This window comes from Dicentrarchus labrax, unplaced genomic scaffold (assembly GCF_905237075.1).
Source record: "Dicentrarchus labrax unplaced genomic scaffold, dlabrax2021, whole genome shotgun sequence".
Taxonomy (NCBI): domain Eukaryota; kingdom Metazoa; phylum Chordata; class Actinopteri; family Moronidae; genus Dicentrarchus; species Dicentrarchus labrax.
In genome coordinates, this window is record NW_026136720.1 from 9,312,720 (window position 1) to 9,332,732 (window position 20,013).

The window sequence follows — 20,013 nt, forward strand, 5'->3', positions numbered from 1 at the left end:
CACTTTATTAAATGGACAAGTCCAGTGGATGTCCTGAAATGGATTGCTGTAAGGAGGTATTTCCTGCAGGCAGACAGACTGCTTAGAGTGAGTGATGTGGAGGGCTTTAAAGGGCCTGACAGGCTTCTCCGCTGTCCTGTATCTTAAGACTGCTAAAGTCTGCAGTTAGCTTGCTGTTTTCCATGTACTCAATAGGCTCAATTGGCTGCCAGTTCAAACCACACTATGCTTCAATTTAAAGCCCTCATTAAGAAGCAGAGGTTTTTTCCCCCACATTAATAAACTCTTTTGGTACTGCAGATTGTCTTGTTTTCTCACTCAACTCCTCCTAGAAAAGGCTGCAACTACCCATTATCTTCCTTGTCAATGAGTGTTGACTGTTTTTAGACTATTTTTTATGAGAAATTGATAGATCGTGTAGTCTCCTTAAAATCACCTCAAAATAGTGAAAAATACTTCAATCAGTTATTAATTGTTGATACATTTTCTGTTGATAGATGTATTGATGAATCCTTCTCGCACTGCTGGAAAGTTGTCCCCACACTGTTGCTTCACAGATGTTTTACTGCATTAGTTAATGTACAAGAGAAAAACTTGGGGGCATGATTGAAGTAAAGAATGGCAGAATGTGCAATGTTCCTGCTTTGTTTAAGTGTGTGTTTGTGCTTTTTAGTGTATACATATGGCTCAGATGTGAGTGTATCTGTATCTTGGCCACTTGGGCAGCCTGAGTGAGGACATGATTGATGACTTGTGTACTGTGGTAAAAGACTTTTAAATTAAATCAAAATGAAGTTCAGAACATATGACTTCATCAGACCTGTTCAGCTCAATGTGAGGTTAATGAAATGTGGCGGACTCTTCTCTTTCAACTCAGACTGTGCAATTTATTCCACAATAAGGTCTTTGCTCGACCGTGTTCCAGCACTCAGCAACCATCACTGTGAGTGAACACTGGATGATCCATTGTTACTAAGCTCATTTTGGTGTCATTGAGAGTCATGCTTTATCTACATGCAGTGCTTTACTGAGACATCAGTCTTGTGTCAGAACTGTCTACACCGGAGGAATACTTTGAATCATGATAGTGATGTCATGTAGATACAAATGCGAGTGTTGTCTGGGGTTAACATGCATTTAACTAATGATTATTTTCATTTTTGATTAATCTGCAGGTTATTTTTTGCTATTAATTGATTAAATGTTTAGTCTATGAAATGTCACAAAAAAAATGCTTCTCAAAGCCAAAGTTTGCATCTCCAAATGCCTTTTTTTGTCCTAACAAAAATCTAAAACTCAAAGATATTTTTTATGTTTACTAGTATACACACTTACTAACTATGATGTATGACAGCAAATCCTCACACTGAATTTCTATCTTATCACTATTTTTACTTGAAAATAACAATGATAAATCAATTATCAGACAAGCTGCTGATTATTTTTCAGTCAACTTATCATTTCATCTTTATTAATTTATTCATCTGATTCACATTAAACTATTGTGACTGGTGTGTTGCAGGAAAAAGCCAAGGCTAAAAAAGTTTGTTCACTCTCAAATTTTGGCTTTTTCTTTTATTTGGCTTGAAAATGAAAGGTCACATTTTTGTTAATTTTTATGATTTTGTTTCGTTTTTAAAAAAAAAAAAAAAGAAGCGTCAGAAAGTGTTGAAATGTTTGACCAGAATCATCACCATCATGTGGTTATAGGATTAGAAGATCCTGATCTTACAGGACACACTGCTGCTTTCGTATTCCATCTAGTTAGGTCCAGTCAGTTTTAATAACCTGGAAGTACCAGCTGGAAATCATCCTTGATTGTTACATAAAAGAACAGAAGCAGGTTTTTGGACAAGAATTATGGGAAAATTGCCCTGGACACCAACACCTGCAATTTCCTGTCATAGCTTTGGGACACATGACTAATGTAATTTACATGCCAATAATTTGGCCTTGACAGACACTGTATAGTTATCTCAAGGTTATCTTTAGTTTATCTTAACTTCCGTGGAATGCAGAGGCCTCTTGGCAGCTTTATTCTGATCAGATGTCAAAAATCTTTCCTGACATTATCACATGCATCTTCCCATCAACAATGCAAACTGCTGACAACAGTTTATTAAATTACACTTATGCTGATAAGAGGTCTTGTGTAAATGTATTCAAAAGGGAAGGATATGTTTTGATATTTATGAGTCCAGTTTCCTAATCCTTATATAGTATATGGTGTGTGTTAGCCTGCCCGGTAATGTGCTAATGGTGTGCATTCATGTGAATCCAGGACTATTAGCGTGCATGCATTTATGTGTATATGCTCTTTCAGGTGTCTTATAATGTGGTAATGGTTCTTTTACCCCCTTCAGGTAAGGAGTAATGAACTGTGTGTAACACCACCCTCTCACCTGCTCTAAACCTGCTGGAACAGGGGCTCTGGGATCTTACAGGAAGCCACATGAACCCCAGGGGTCCTCATTGTATATTCAGATCTTCCTGAACCGCCTCAGGTGAGCACAGCGCTCCATTTGATCGGCATTTCATTGTCACTGCTGGCCCCAACTCAAACAGCTTCTGTGAGAGGAAGTGCGACTGTGGGATTATTTAGTGAGCGTTTATGAGCATGCATTTGCATTTTACTCGGATTCATGCTCATGCTGGGAGAGTGTAGAAAAGCCAGCATGATATTCCTAGACAGAGTCCGAGGAAAGAAGTTGGAAGGCACAGATTTCTCACCTTGCTGTTGAATGCACACAGACGTATCATGCATCTGTGGTTTTGAATGGTCTCTGTGTATTATGAAGTGTGAGTGTATGTAATATCAGAGTACTGGTTTGAGAGGGGAAGCCGATAGAGGCCGGTCTGTGTTGGAGCAAGGATTATCAATGGCTGCCGCTGTGTTAGACCCCTCACTGCTCCTCACAACTCCAAGGGTTATACAGTATGTGAGTCTGTATGTATTATATTACATCTGCATAAAGCATATGTGCTTCTGTGCTGCAGTATGATAGTGTTTGTGCTTGCCCAGAGTTCTTTTAGGGACACTGTTGGCTTACAGAGAGAAATCAAGATTCAGGAATAAGTCAAATGATAGAGTCAGGGGATCGCAAGATGATCTAAAACTGAGCAAAGAGGAATCTAAGATAAGTCCCTCTGAGAGACAGAGAGAAAGTCACAGCCAGACAGTCAGACGTATCCAGTATGTCACTGTCTCCAGCGGGCGTGCCTGCTTAATTTAGACTTAACTGTATGCGCCTTGGACCTTAAACAGATTCTCTGTATGAAACCGGCCACAATGAGAAGACTGTATGTGTCCAGAGGGTGTGAAAACATTCCTGTTATCACTATGGAAAACTCTTCCAGCTGTCATCAGATGGGGGGAAATATTATAAGTCTGTCTGCCGGCAAGTGTGTGTTACTCTGGGACAATCCTCCTATGTTTATTTTCTGAAACAGTAGACGTTTAGCTTCCACATCACACAGACCAGGATCCCTTAGCCACAGCATCGACCTCACTACTGTTTCTGCATGTGGATGAGTTTGGGGAAAGCGAGGAGCATGTGTGTATGTGTGTGACGGAGAGAGGGAGGGAAAGAGAGAGAGAGAATAAAGTAAAGGTTTTGTTTTTACTGGGGTGTATATGAAGCAGTGGGGGAACGACTTTTGGGATTAGCTAGGGATCAGAATAGGATGAATAAAATTACAACAACATGGAAAACCAAATGTTAAAGCCACAAAATTGACAAGATTGCTGTTGTTTGTTTAGTCTAAACCGGCTGAGGAATCAGGCACTGTATACATTTTACGTTCTGTCCTTGGGGGCAACCGATTACAGTCATAAAGAAGTAATAAGTAAGTCGACTGTCAATATTTTAACAGCGTATACTTCTCGTATAAGTAGATTTGGTTACTTTCCATTGTTTACTTCACCTAGAGTCACTTTTCAGTGGTTTGTTTGAAATAATACATTCAACAAACAACACCATGGCTGTTTACTTATTTGATCAATATTTAAAATGGAGACAAAGTGATCTGCAGACATAGTGATTTGCAGATTATTTCCCAGCTAGGGACTTTGATTGTAAAGTAATTATTTTATTTGCTCATCTGTTGTCATGGAATTTTCCTTTGTTAGGCTCAATTTATAGATCAAAGGGACACTAGTTGAAGTCTGTCCAGCCTCAGTACTTAGAGGATTAATGGTAGATAGAAGGAAAGTGGTTATGGATATGGTCTGTAATTGTTAAATGATGATTTTTTTGAAAAAAGGGAAAGATAGTGGAAAATCCAATGTCAAAAACACAGTCTCTCTTGGTTAATGTCCCTGCTTTGTTGATATTGGGCTTTGTGGTGAAGGATGGCGTCAGCACCAAGCAGTAGTGCTGCTCTCTGGCCCCAGCGTATGGGTGATCTATCTGGTCCCATCAAAACAAAACAGCACTGTTGACTTCCCCGTGCACACATGGAAAGCATTGGATCACACTCACACACACACACACACACACACACACACACACATGCAAGGACATACACACAAAAACAGAGAGAAAAAGGTAAACGGAGCTTCCAGATGACTATCCATCCCAGGTTCTCAGGTTACAGGAACAAATTTTCCAAAGCAGCATTTTCTTCTTAGTTTTTCCTTTCTATGGCTTCTTTGCTATTTGGAGACCTGTCAAGTGTTTCCATTCAGCTACAGAGTTACTGTAGGTCAGTCAACAGTCTCAATGAGTGATGCTTTCAAAACCTTTTTTACCTTTAAACACAGTGTTTGGGCCTTAAATAGTAGTCCGACCTTACAGATAATTATTTTATTATACCATGGTCAGGATGAATTCCCAATTTGGCAGGGTGTCCATCATTTCTGATATAGGACACCTACCTACCGAAAACTGTTTACTGTAAATTGATATGCAGTATTGGCATCAGCTAGCTGCGGACGCCTTTAGAAATTGAAAAAAATAAAAACTGGAATATCTTAAAACAGTACTGAGTGTAGTCCTTCACCTCATCCTCTGAACACAACAAGATCTGAACTTCTAACTTTGTATAGGCGATCATTTCACGTCCCTTTTTCTACGACAGGCTGCCCCCGACAGTAAGTTGCACACGCATCATTTTTTTGTAAAAATCTTGATATTGATTTTGGGACAGTGGCATGGCTGAATAGCTAGCTGGTCTTGTTGATGAATGTACAAACATAAAAAAATATATTTACGTGTTATTGACGGTAGCTTTCTGGCTTGTACCTGAACAAAAAGGTTCTCTGTGTGGAGGAAACTGGAAAAGTCTCAGGTTGCCAAGTTGTATCTGGTTTATCCTATTTACTGGAGTAACAAAACATTTCGCTAAGAATAAGAATATTTGTCAAAAACCCTCAGGTGTTGCCACTTCAGATTTTGATTGCAAAATGCATGGAAATATGGCAGCCCTAAATGGTCATGGAGTGGTTGACTTTTTTTTAATGATGTTTTTTGTGATCTTGAGATCACAAATTATTTTGTTATTTCAGGCTCACAAAGCATGTTTTATTTGTGACGAGTCAATTTATCTTGTTATGTTAAGAAGAAACACAACCAGGATACCATTAGTCCCATGAGACAGCAACTTCACCAGTAACTTGTTATCATGACAAAAAGGTGTAAATCCATGTAAACGCTGTCCATTAATTCCTGATATTGGACACCTGATTTTCCCTTAAATAATGTCCACAGTGTCTTAAACACAAAGTAAATGAGTATCTTTAAAATTCTTACTTCTGCCTAGTACTGTAACCAGGTAGGCTAATCGATCGGTGTCAATTTTTGACCTCTCAGGCACATACACACACAGGGACAAACCTGCTAAAATATATAAAAAATATACTAAGTATAGTTAAATGCAATTCATCATTACGGTTTACACTGTCTAGATTATGATGTCAATTGTTAGTGGTATTAATCTTTTTTTTTTAAGTGAAAAAAAAAAATACTGTAGTGTATGTGGAGCCCTCTGACCAGACAAAGACATACAGTGGTGTTGATGCTGTAGATCCTGAACCTTTATGAGTGTGCTGAAAGGCCTACTGGTGGGAGGGTATACAGATGGATGGTGGTCGGCAGAGGCTACTAGGCAGATGACAGCAGGCACTTCTGTGGGAAGAGAGGAGTAATAATGAGCGCTACAGATGAGAAGGCCTTTGAAGGGAGAGGTCATGACCTGGCTATGTAAGCTGGGTCAATGGGTGACAGATGCCAAGAAAAGCACTACAGAATACTCCAGGATATTTAGATAACTAAAACATATATACAGTATGTAGCACAGTCTATTCTCATATGGTGTTGTGGATATCTTATTTTATTACTTATATTCTTTGTCCCGCTCTTTTTCTCAGTACACTTTTGCTTCCTATACCAAGCATTCAATTTATCTGAACTCTCCCTCTCTCCTTTCTCATGCAGTAGCTTGCTGTTTCATGCTATGTACATGGTGCCTATAATTTCTCAAGCATGCACATCTTTAACCTTAACAAACAAAATCACAAATCACTCCTAAGTTACTGTGAGCCATGACTCCACCACGTTAAAGATCACCTGGACTGCCCTTTGGAGTAGAAGAAAAAAGACTAACTGTTGGCTTTCAGTTTAGCTATACATCATGCTGCCTAATGCAACGCCTCAGGGACAAAAAAAAAATTAAGTTGCTGCCCTGACTAATCTCACAGAGGTGGAAGCAGACACTGAGTGGGTGTGTTAATTTATTCTTTTCAAGTCTGAACTCCCAGCATTATTCCTCTGTCTTTCCCTTCTTGATTTCTTTTTAATGTGACTCCTGCAAGAACAACTGATTGTACAGAAATTCCTCTGCAGCCAGGAGTTAGGCAACTTGATATTCATCCCCAGTTCCTTGTAATTGTTCCACTATCCAAAGTCTTTTTGCCTCATCGAAATCAAGTGCCCATCCCCGTGATCACAGCCAGCGTCTTAACAGAAGCCATGTGTCCTGAAGAGCTCTCTGCGGCTGCATGTCCATGTACACTGTATATGCATGCACACTCTATGCACACTTGGAGTCATTAGGATAGAATCACAGCAGGTCTTTAAAAAGTTGGCTACTGAGAAGGTAACAGGAAAAGTGCCCAGAGCGCTCACAAGAACCAAGCACTGTTAACTGCACGTCTTATACCTTTTCATTTATCTTCATGAAAAACTATGCTTCAGATATAAATACTATGCACTAAACGCTGGTTTTTATTTTATTCATCAATAAAATATTGTAATCCATCAGTGTTAATAATGATAATTAATCTGATTGAATTGTGTGAAAATCTGATTAAAAAAAACCAAAACAGTAATAAAAAGAAACAGAGGGAAATCTGATACCAGAACACAATGCATCCCCTCTATATTGTGTCTTTTTATAGAGGGACTCTGGTGCATTCACAGTCTCCTTATTTTTCTCCTGATGCACCTTCGTTTAAACCTGTATGTTTCTTTGAAAATAGTCTTTAAAATTAGTGAAACTTCCATGAAAAATCCCCCAAAACAAGCTTTAACTTTAACTAAACTTTGTCTTTACAAAACCACTCTAATAGTGTGTGACAATTAAAAGCTAGTTTATTAACTAGACTTTACGTATTATTGCAGACAGTTTGTGTCTTTCTCCTCGTCCTTGGCAGTTATTATGTCCATGTGTTGTGAATTAGATTCCTGTGGGAGGAGATGGGAAGACTTTAAGAGGTTGACACCAGAGGAACATTTACCTGACTTTAACAGCCTCTTTTACATGCCCGCCTTAAGAAATTGTTTGTTTAATCTGTTGTAATTGCCTTTAACTTTTGCTGCCAAGTTTGAGAGAAGGCTCTGTGGGCTGTAAACCTATAGCTTGGTCTGTCTCTGACTGTGACTCCTGCTTTAGAGCTTTCTGGATGTTTTTGCCCATGGCTGAACGAACGATTTAAAGGCCCTGTAGTTTCTTTTAGAGGGGAAACAGTGTAGCAACCCATAAAGTTCTGCAAACACATGATGCTGACCAACAAACAACATCTCCTAGCAAAGAAGAAAGTTAGAGGCACAAATGAATGTGAATTTTATATTCTGACTATAATTAATTTTTACCTCTTATTAGTACATGCTACAGAGTTATTTCAGTGCTGCCATTAACTTGAAATAGGTTTGTGAAAAATGTTTTTGAATTCAGTCTGTTCCACTGCAGTAACATCACACTTCTTCACTTCACAATTATGCTTCATCATTTAAAAAAAATGATTTTTTAAATCTTGTTTTTAGTGTCACAGGTGTCTCAGAGATTGTTTGCCCTAACTAATTATTACATTTAACAAATAATATAATATACACACATTCATATGCTTATTTTCTGTTTTTTAAAGGTGTTTAAAGAAGCCTCTAACATACGAGTGAACACCAAACTCCACCAAAGTGGGCCTTTCATTACAAAATGAAATATCCAACATTTGGAAAATCAAACACATTAACTGATCTGAGCTAGAAATTCATGAAATTACAAAGTTACAAAAGACATTTTCTTATGGGAAAAAAAAAATGACACAGTCACTTAAAAAATGTTTTTTGATTAAGAACCACCTTTTGTAGACGACTCTATAAGGATAACACTATACTATGTATTCTTTCCTTGTACACTCACCCTCTCTCTTTCTCTCACACACACACATACACACACCTCATGCCGGGTAAATATTCATGTTCATTCCGGTAAATTCTAATGTTATTTATCCTTTCTCTTTTCATTAATTTCACTTACATTTCTGGCAATTAGCACCTTTTAATGTCAGCGTGATTTAATCACCTAGGAGAAAAGATTCAGGACTCAGAGCTCAGGGCTGTGGCGGAGACCATTACTCGGAAAATGACACAGTGTGCCACAAAAAACACTGAATATCAAATGGAAATACAGGCTTTCTTGTTTTCCTTTTCATGTGTCTCTCTTTTCTTTTATTTCTCTTTTACTTCATTGCTTTTATGCTATTTCGTTTTTTTGAACATGTTTCTGGCAGCAGTTTGCTTTCTGACTGGAACAGATGTTGTGCTTGGATTGTAGTGGCATTGTTCTGGTGTGACTGCAACAGTATGTGAGTACATTCAGCGGTTTTGGTGAAAGTGAGTCTTCTTCCCTTCTGGTTTCTCCTCCTTGTCATGAGGATTAAAAGGGCAGGGGTGCTATCCAGCCCACCCTGTCTGTGTGTCTCTGTCTGTGGAAGGACCCAGGTCCAGACTGGATTGTGCCATGTGTGGGTATGGGTATGCCTGCCTGAGTAAACACCTCCTGGCCAAGTCGCAGCGCGCTGTATGGTCAGGAGGTGATGGTCAGTTGACTCTTTGATCATCGACTTATCTGGGATGCAGATGTTCCGTTTTATTAGAAATGATTCTCATCTGTTCCCTTTCAAATAACAGAAAAACACCCTCAGATACTAAATATAGAAGTTATTGAGATGATTCCACATGAAGCAACATCACACTTTTTTCTGTTATATGGATCCGATTTAAAGTAATTGACATTTTGTTTTCTTGCCGAGAGTTAGATGAGAGGATCAATACGACTGTTATGTCTGTACATTGCATATGAAGCTACCACCAGCAGCCAGTAAGCTTAGCACAATAGCACCTCTGAAGCTCTTATCAATAATGACAAGTTGCGGTTTCCTGATAAGTGACGGAAAATTCTTGGACTCTTGTCATCCCCAAGAGATTGCCAGACAACCAGTAGACACTCCAGGAAGAGGCTGTTGTTTTTGTACAAGCAGGCGAGTTATAACTTGTTTGTTACTGAGCTTTTGAGGTGTTGGTAGACAGATTTTGTTACCCTTGGACAGAGCGAGGCTAACTCTTTCCCCCTGTTTCAAGTCTTTTGCTGAGTTAACCAGCTGCTGACTGTTGCTTCATATTTACTGTACAGACATCAATCATCTCATCTGACTCTGCGAGATGGCAAATAAGTGTATTTTCCAAAATGTTCAACAATTCCATAAAATATGGTGGAATGAGACAAGTAGAAAAGAGAGACATTACTGTATATCAAGGCAAAAAAGAAGAACATTTATGCTATGGCAGTGTGTTAAACACTCCACAGTATTACATAGCCTGCAACCGTAATGATAAAATAATTGTATATAATCCATCATTCTGTATTTCTGTCTTTGTACTTTATTATTGTATGCAGACTGTCAGTCTGTCCTTGATTAGAGCAAAGTTGGTATTCCATGCAGCATCCACTGTACTTTGACTGCACTCAGATAAACGACAGACTATACAGTGTACTGTATGTGGTTTATACTGTATCTGATTGTTGCCCCTTTTACTGTAAACCATCATAGACTCATAATGAAAAGTTCTGAGGCCGCGTCTGACCAGAAAATGTGTGCAGCGAGAGAGCCAATCAGTTGTGATGATACTGAAAAATGCCTGGCTTTAGAGGCAATGCAATCAAAACTGGCTAGGTTAGGTTACTGCCATAACACCAACACCAACCTCATGTTTGGTAAAAGAAAGAGGTTAAAGGGCACTGAGTTTAGTTTGAGCATAAGATCCGTTTGTGAGATTTATTAACAGCAGATAAGGCTGATAGCCATCTGCAACCACGCTCACTTTGCTGAGCCAGCCATTGCTGATCTGCTGCCAAAGCAGAATGATACATTCCTTAATGTGTCTGGCAGAGAGAGAGAGAGAGAGAGAGAGAGAGAGAGAGAGAGATTTGCAGGGGTTATACTATGAGTTTTTTTTATAAATCTGTTTCTGCTTTGGGTTCTAAAAACAACTTTCACTTATTTTTCTTCCATCCCACATCTCTATTTTCAGGTTAAATAGGTATGACATCTACTACTGGTGTGTGTGTTTGTGTGTGCGTGTCCGTCTGTGTGTGTGTGTGTGTGTGTGTGTGTGTGTGTCCACAGACAAATAATCTACCTCATTATTCTACAAGCCTGAGCTTTTATGGGGAGGGGGAGAGGGAGGTGTGGAAGAGAAGAAGACAGGCATGATAGCATTTTAATCACCATTATAATAATATGGAGCTAGTAATGATCCCGTGAATCTGTAAAAACAGCCCCCTGAGATCACTGGAGGTGACATACCACAGTAGCACACACACACACACACACACACACACACACACACACACACACACACACACACACACACACACACACAAGCACACACTACATTCTGCATTACAAGAAAACAGTAATGATACAAGTTAATCACCTGCAAACACCTGACAGTATGCACAAACACACTCACATACACGCATCCATCCACAATTACAAACACACAAACTTAAATCTTGAAGTAATTGGCCTGTTAGAGTGAAACCACTGCGTGGTGGTCTGTGGCTCGCTGTGAGTCTGCTCTCTGCTGGACAGATCTGCCATGATGTGAAGTGTACAGAGCAGGAAGTGGCCCTCTCTGCTGTCTCTCTCTTCTCTAAGCTCCTCTTTATTTTCTAAATATATCCAAAGATATTCAGAAATGTCAGCGTGGCCCTTTATCTCAGCAAAAAAGTCAACAAGTCAAATCATGGCACAGTCAAGCCTTTTGGCCTCCTGGTCTTTCCAGGTTAGTTAGGCATTCCTGTATCCAAAGCCTGTTTTTTTGTCCAATAGGAACATGAGATTTGGTCACTGTTTTCCACGATGATGTTTATATCAAACAGCAGAATGAACTTTCCGCCTCAATAAACTCTATCTCAGACATACAGTATATATTTACGCTTTTTCCCCAACATCTGCTCCGCAAGTTGTGTTTTCAATTCCAAAAAATGCTGTGCAGTTAATTTCATGTGATATTTAGTGGCAGAGGAACCACTCAGACTCCAACGTGTTCTTAATCCCCCTTGAGCTCTGTGTCTGTTCTGCATATTGTTGAAGTGGAGTGAGTAACATAATACTGGAATAAAAGAACACTGTTGATGTTTTTGATAGACTGTTTTTTGAAAAATTGACTTTTGTTGCTGCTGCTTTGGAGCAAAAATAAAATTTTAGAAGATTTATATGTTGGCCACTCACTAGTGTGCGGATAAGCAGGGAAAATACTCAAACTGTGGGAAAGGATAATCTTTAAATAACACATTAATAATTAGCTAGTTTATAAACTCTGGGAGTGAGGTCTTGACTTACTCTTTTATTTTATTACTCCTGGACTTAACCCCCCCACTGGGACCACATGATATTCCTGTCTATCTGTGTGTGCTGTTGTGGTAGAGAGTGAAACACGGAGGAGAATGGTGGGAAAGTGGTTTATCACTGATAGGGATAAACCACCACTTTCATCTGTCCTTCTTTCAGCCGGGGCCATAACAAAGTTTCTAGCCACCAAAGTTTTTGATGCTATGTTTGCGGTCAAGTTGGAATCTGGGGCCATATAATGTGAACATTGGGTATTAGATTCACATAAAACAATACAAGTTGGAACCCTTGAGGTCTTTTCTAATGGATATGGTTGGCAGTGGGACAGAGCACAGCTGGGAGGGCTTTAAAAGTGGGCATTTAACAACAGCCTTAGACACTTTCTCCACTCTCTCCGGAAAGGTTTTCATTAGTCTGCTTTGGAAAAACGTGGCAAATCGTTTTTTGACAAATTTGCAAGGTCAGAATGTCAGTGATTTTGTTAAGTTTGCTGGAAATTATCATGGTCTCTTAACCATAGGTAGTTTAACATCTATGATCATTTTTTAAAGTATGTCTGAGCCTGTTGGAAGCTTGAAAGGGAAAAACAAGGATTATGGAACACTGTAGGGCCTCGTTACCATCAGTCGTTTCTCTTCAAATGTGTCGCTATATGAGAAAAATTAGCATTGTTATCCAAGAGCGGTAAATCCTGGGTCTGTAATCTTTCAAAATGTGTTTAACTGGATGGTTTCTACTTGATGAGTGACTATTAAATGTACAGAACATTTATATTGCTGCTTTTTCTCATGAAGTGAGAAGGCTGTCTCAAACACAACAGGGGAGTGGATTTATAAGGGTTAATTGGCCTTGCTAATCGCCACACTACATGTGATGCATGTATGCATGATGTAATGACGAGGATGTGTGCCTCTCAGGCAGACAGCCAGACCACCATTGTTACACCACCTCCCATGAGGACACTGCTTTGACTTCCTGTGAGAATAATGTCATGTCAACACGCTGAAGACACTGTATTCATGAAAGAAGGAATGAGGACTTGGTTTAATATTGGTGACATTCAGTACAGTTGTGAAGCGGCAGTAGCTGCCGGTTCCAGAAATATTTTCCCCCACTGAATATTCCTATTTTATAATTTTTATTTAATGACATCCTCAATGTTTGGCAGCATAGAAACACAGGAGTCTTCTGAATGGTTTAATGATACTATAGGTTTGTGTTATGGCCATCTGTTCTATATTTCAGTCTGTACAAATCAGATTCTGTTGCTTCCACTTATAATTAGTGGCTACAATTTTTGTTGTGGTTTGACATTTTTGTTTACACTTGCTTGTACCATTGACTTGGGTTATAAAAAAACAACAACAAAAACAGGCTTCAAAAACACAGTTCCTCAACTTTTGGTATTAAGTATTAAGTATTGCTGCAACTAATAACTATTTTCCTTATCAATTAATCAGTAAATGTATGTCTTGATAAATCAATTATTTGTTTTCTTTATAAAATATCTTCACATCTTGAAAAGCTGGAACAAGTACATTTTTGTAATTTCTGCTTGAAAATTACTTAAATTAGGAAGTAAGTTATTAAACATTTCTGACAACCCCGTTATTAATTATTAATTTAATTTTAGCTGTGCTGAAGTATTTTTCATGTGGGTGAACCCTGGACATCCAAAACACATTTGCTCTTTACTACTCTCCCACCAACTACTCAGATAAGAAAATAGAAAACCATGAGAGATAGAGCATGAATGAGCGAGAGCAATTCAACTGAGAAACAGAGAGAATGAGTGAGAGAGAGAGTTCAAATGTTCACATGTTTGAACTCCCTGATGAGTAAAGCAGTACAGGCAGCAGGAAAAATACATTCGCTGGACCCTCACACACACATACAGTCCATTCTGCACTACAGAAAGGCCACCAGTTATGTGGAGAGTCCTCTATATCAGACTCTGTAATCCCTCTAAATGTTAATGTTACATTCACATCATTCATCATTGGTGTCTGTATCACAGACACCAATTCTTGTGTATATTCGTCATATAACACAGGCTATGGTCCAGACAGGAGATATGTGGGGGAGAAAAGGCTCAAGGACGGGTTAGAAAAAGAGAGGATAAGGGACTTGCGAGGCAGTAGCAAACAAGGACTTTTGTTAGTTTTGGCTGATAGGCCAGTTACAGAGAATCCCTAATTTGCCAAATCCCAGCAGTGTACAATATATTTATTTAACCATTATGATAATTATTGTAAGTACTGTTTCCTCAAGAAAGATTTTTAAATACTGGGGCCAGGGTAACTGGGGGTAATGTATAACATGCTTTTGTCCTATTCTCACTCTTTATTTTCTCTTTCATAAATGCACATTTCCTAAAATTTTGCAAAAAAAGAAAACGGCTTGAGCTGACTGGGAGCCATACAGATGTCTCATCATAAAATGGGGGTCCTTTTTGGGGTTGAAAATACTGAGACCAAAACTTGTGAGTAGGGAGGAGAGGAGAGAAGAAGAGGGGAGCTGAGAATGAATGAGAATGGAGACATTCAGTAAAGTTACTGATATCTGCAGTGAAAGTTTTATAGCAACACAAGCTCTTAAACAGGTGCTTTAGAGAACAGTCCAGGCAGCTTGTGAGTTTGTATATTGCAAAGCAAAGTTAATATGCAACGTGTCTGAATGACAGTCATACCTGCAAGGCATTGGGGGGGCCCTAGCCCTAACCTGCCCTGGCTGCCCATCTCTGAAACAACTGTGTGTATGTGTTTGAGTGTGGACTTATTATCAGACCCTAGGGTGGACAGAAGCAAGGGAGGGGCAGAGAGGAATTCAGGGCTGCAGAGATAGAGCTGAGGGGCTCCACTTTGTAGACAGGTGGACAGGTAGCAACAGAGGCCTCATTGTCCACAGCTTAATCAGGCAGGCAGGTGTGCAGCTCAGCACTCGCCTCACCCCAGCAGCACAGCCTCCTCCTTGACTCCGTGCCTCCTCCCGGCCATCTCTCCCTTCATGTAGTCTTATTACTGCAGCTCCATGTGCCTTCAGTCATGGCTAGTAATATTAAGTTTGCTGTAATATCGATGGATTAGAAAATAATAGTTAATGTTATTGGAAAGCTTGCTACAGCATGAGTTATCGCTTGAATATGAGATGTTTCATGGACTCATACAGTCATGGAAATTAATGGACCAGTGTTGAGTGCAGAGTTGAGTCTCAATTATGCACACATGACTATGAAGTGGAACTGTTGCTGAAATAATGTAGTCATGCAAGTGAGTAAAATTAGTTTTAAAATAAGTTCAGGCAGAAATAAATATGAAAAAAAAGAATGCTGAACAGAGGAGAAAGAGAAAGGGGTGAAGTGAATGAGTGAGATATAGTTGTAGATATATTGCAGTTCAAGCAGGCGATTCTGCCAAGCCAGGTCCAGGTTGATAAATCTGTCAGCGGTGCGGCCAGGCTACACAGATCCAGGTTACGGTAGGACTTGACTCTGCTGCTCCCCAGCTGGCTTGGACCTCATCCAGAACCTCATACTATATCCTGGACCAGCTCCAAGCCTCTGGTCTGTCCTTACTCAGCCTCAGCACACACCCCTGCCACTACCAGCCGGACGTCCTCTTGGCACTGTGCCTCGCAGCTATAGTCTCATTCTGTGGACGGTTCAGCTTCTGTCCATGAACCTTCAGCATTTGTTGACGTTAATCGAGAAAGGATTTCCTAGTAATATTACTCACTTTTTCAGGGAATTGCAGGAATTACTTTTCTGTCTCATCTTATTAGTTTCTACAAATCTTTACTAAAACTAAGCCAGCTCAGGCCCTAGTATATATTTCTTAAATGAACAACCAAGGGAATAACTGTGCATGTTAGAGACCAAAAGAGAAGATAAAACATTGCAATGACCTGATATAATTCAACAAAAAAAAATTAAACACCGTCCTCTGTTGCACAGCCTTGACACCACTTTTAGAGCCAACGCAGGATCGTGTCTAGGGGACTCTGGCTCAAAATTCTGGGATCTGTTGGTTAGAGTCTGGTCACACTCTTATTTAACCTGTGGTGAAGTTCTGGACCTATTGCTGTCCAAGTGGCCACGAGGCCACTCTGTGGTCCAGCTTATTGTGTTCTGGTGGTTTGCAGACCTTGGGGGATTTGACGGCAGCACTGTTGTTTGTCTGGCCGCGGCTACATGCATGCTTTCAATCTGCAGGCTGTGTTTCGGAACAGTTAATGCTCTGTGGTAATTTGCATTTTATTTTTTTTCTGTTCCCAAACTTGTCCAACAGTGATGCAATGGAGATGCAATGCTCCTATCACAGCCCATCAGCTCAGTCCTGTGTGTAAGTAGATGTTACACACATACGGCTCATTTGCAGTGTAGAAAAGGCCTCTTGTTTAGACTATTATCTGAGAGAAAAGACAGCTCTGAAAGAGGGTGTGAAACTGACAGGAGGCAGGCAACTCTCAACATGTTCACCACACAGCTCTCTCGCTACATCCACAGTCTCCTCTGCAGGTCACCTATTAAAGCTTTCATTTGATGTTGAACTTTTTTGTTTCTGTTTTTTTTTTTTAGCATTTTTTTTTAACATTTTATGAAATTTTTACTTCCTTTATTGGACAGTGACAGTGAAGAGGCAGACAGGAAACAGGGGAGAGAGAAGGGTATGACATGCAAGAAAGGTCACTGTAACGGTTGCACGCTGTAACCATTCTGCAAGCTCAAATATCCAATATTATTAGTTTTTTATTTGATGTTTTTTAATATGGCTGACAACAATAATTATGTTTTTTTTCTTGTAAGCTGTTAGAAATTTAATTTAATTTTAAGATTTCTGTGTATAAAGTATACGTCTATGTGTCCCAAATACTGCACCCTGACAACTCCAGGTTGTCCATTTCAATAGATAAGAGGATTTCCATTCATATTACAGTTTCATAGATGAATTGTAGAAACGTTGTCGAGATGGAGGACAGTCAAGACCAGGTCTGCTTTGGATACATTAATTGCATTGATCCTAAATTATTGTACCTGGAGAAAGAGTGGATTTGAAAAAACACAGATTTAATTCTAAAAAATGAACTGGGACATTTGACATCCTTTGATTTATTGTATGTTTATCTGTTTAATTAATTTCATAATTTAATTTATTTAGGGGTGGCTGTACCTCAGGAGGTTGAGCGGTTCGATCCCTGGCTCCTCCTGCTGCATGTCAAAGTGTTTTTGAGTGAGATACTGAACCCATAATTGCTCCCGATGCTGTGGATGAATTTTAGTTTATGGCTGTGATGGCCTTTCACTGAATGAATGTGTGAATGTGGCATGTTGTGTAACAGCGCTTTGAGTGGTTGGAAGACTAGAAAGGCGCTATACAAGTACAGTACATTTACCATTTCTAATGGTCAGGACAATGGCTTTGGCATGGCATTTCCCTGTTCTATAACTGGTTTATCACCACTCTGCTCCACAATACATATAATTAAATTCAAGACATTAGGAAAGTTCTGTTAAAATTTAATGGCAATTGAAAGTATGTGACCCACTGTTCTGTGTCAAATGACTGATGTTGTGGATGAAAAGCCTTAGTAGTATTTATTTGTTTTCCCGGGACAAAGCTGACAATAAGACAACTGTTTGTCTTTTTTCTGCTGCAATAAACGCTACCAGAGTAACTAATAAATTATTAGGCATCTTGCATTTTCTCTCAGTTGCGCACAAGACAATGTGTAACATCTCATCACTCTAGGTAGTTTTTCCTCTGTTTGGATCAGGTTTTATTTGGTGTACATGGGCTCTATAGTGATGTCTGGAAAAGCAATCATTTAACAGGAGCCCCATCATTAAGAAGAAGGTTCTCAGCATGTTTTGTGCTGGCCTGCTCTCACTCGCAGGGAATTTAATAGTAGAGCTATAAAATCATAAAATCCTAGAGAGGACGCCTTATTTATTTTCTTTATACAAGCCTGGTGGCACTGCTAGTATTGACAGGCGTGATAGTAACAGTGTTAAATCTAACAGTTGAATATCAATCACTGCATCAGATGACAAGTGGCCGCTGCCATTCTGATTTTAACAGTCATTAACCGGTCTGTAATTACAATGCTTTCCTTCCTGTTGACTAATGCACAAGAAATATGTCAGCGTTTGAGGAAATAATATCTGACCAGGCATCCCCTGGCTTGTAAGCATCAGCGGCTGTGACAAAGACAAATTGCTTGTTTTTTTAAAGGATTTTCACATTAGTCCTCGTCAAACACAGCATTGTGAGGGGGATAATACATACCCACCCTACCTCCCTGATTGTCAAGTGAAAGGGTAATACTCTGGGATTGTCTCTTAACTCTCTCACATGTTACACCTACAGGGCTTTTCTGAGTTCCACAGTAGCCTATTGAATCGCATTTATCTTGTCCATATAGGATCCTGTATAGTAAAATCAACAATATGTCAAATTGTATCTGTGTTTTTTGTGCTTTTTATCAGTGTGGTTTGCAATGGCACATGTTATGTTTGTAGACATATTTGAGCAATAAGACAATCAATGCAGATGTCAGCATGAGTATAGTGTTTGTTTAAACACTCTACATGCATTCCATAGTGAAACCAAGGATGAAACATGCTGCGGTGGCCATGGGTTCTGCATGTCATCCCTTCTTTCTTCCCCTTTCCTGTCTATCTTGAGCTGTCCAATAAAGGGAAAAAGCCTGTAAAACATCATATTATGATGTATGGGAGCTTGAGAAATTGGCCAAAAAGGTGAAAGTCATGCAGCTATGTCATTAACTGTCATACTGTATGTCATCATGGCCTTTAACACCATTGTATCTGAAAGATGCCACATATGTGCTGCAGGAAATCATCTGCTCAGCCATAGTTTGTTATTTTATGATATGATACTAGAAAAAAAAGAACTGAAATTCTTATTTCCTATGGATGTGCATGCCGATGACTTGCGGGAGGTATTGGTGTTGCAAAGCCGGAGAGTCAGGCTACAGTTAGATGTATTTAGTGAAACTGTCAAGTGAAATCATTTCTATCAGGGGAGATACAGTGGGAGAGACGATATGAAATGCCTTAGAGGAGAGATGAATGTTGTGAAAAATGTCTGGAAAAATATAGCTAAGCTGAATGATGGGCAAAAGGGAGTGACCTATTGCAGGATTAAGTAGTGAGAGATTTAGTCCTGCAGGTTTAGCTGTACAGAATTATGCATATAGAGATCACTTTGAAGAGAGCTTGACAGAAGGAAAAGTTGCGGCAGTCTTTGGGCAAACTAATTATGTATCAACAATATGGGTTTTAATGTTCTTATGGCTGATATGTCTTAGCAGACATTTGCCTCGTAACAGTAACAGTGCAAGAAAGAAACAGAGCAACAGGGGAATCCCCTCACTTGTCAAATCTTTGTCTATTATTTTCTGGCACCTTACCTTGACCTGGTTTTGACCTTGTATAACAGAGGCTATGACAATAAGCTGAAAGACCTTTTAGGCATAAAAGGATCTGCAATGGATTCAGTGTTTATATAAAAAATATGGCTTATTCGGCGTTGGATTGCAGTAGCAGTAGGCTATCTCAGACGTGTCTTTCCTGGGGTGAACAGGTGTGCCACTTTATGCAGGACTACACAACATTTTTATCCCTTGTATCACATCCCACATAATGAGACAATGCCCCACATTTTATTGGCTCTAGTTTTCAAACCACTTTTCTTTTATGATTACTGCATTTACTTAGTGTGGGAATTGGGAAAGCTTCATTGAAATAATAGGTGGGTTTGTCCCACATTGGTTTGTTAAGATCTGGTCACCCCACCCTCTCCCCCGCAACATATTCAGCTCCTCCTATAGGGGGATCCTGAGGTGTTCTGGCCAGATGA

At 39.5% G+C, this 20,013-nt stretch overlaps 1 protein-coding gene across 1 annotated transcript in view; it reads left to right on the plus strand.

Moving 5' to 3' along the window:
* The window catches only part of LOC127353510 (zinc finger protein 469), a 184,827-nt gene that overhangs the window by 68,831 nt on the left and 95,983 nt on the right, over positions 1-20,013 (plus strand). The window contains exon 4 of the mRNA XM_051382764.1: positions 2,364-2,504. The gene's annotated coding sequence lies outside the window, so the exon portion shown is untranslated. The remainder of the gene's footprint in view (positions 1-2,363; positions 2,505-20,013) is intronic.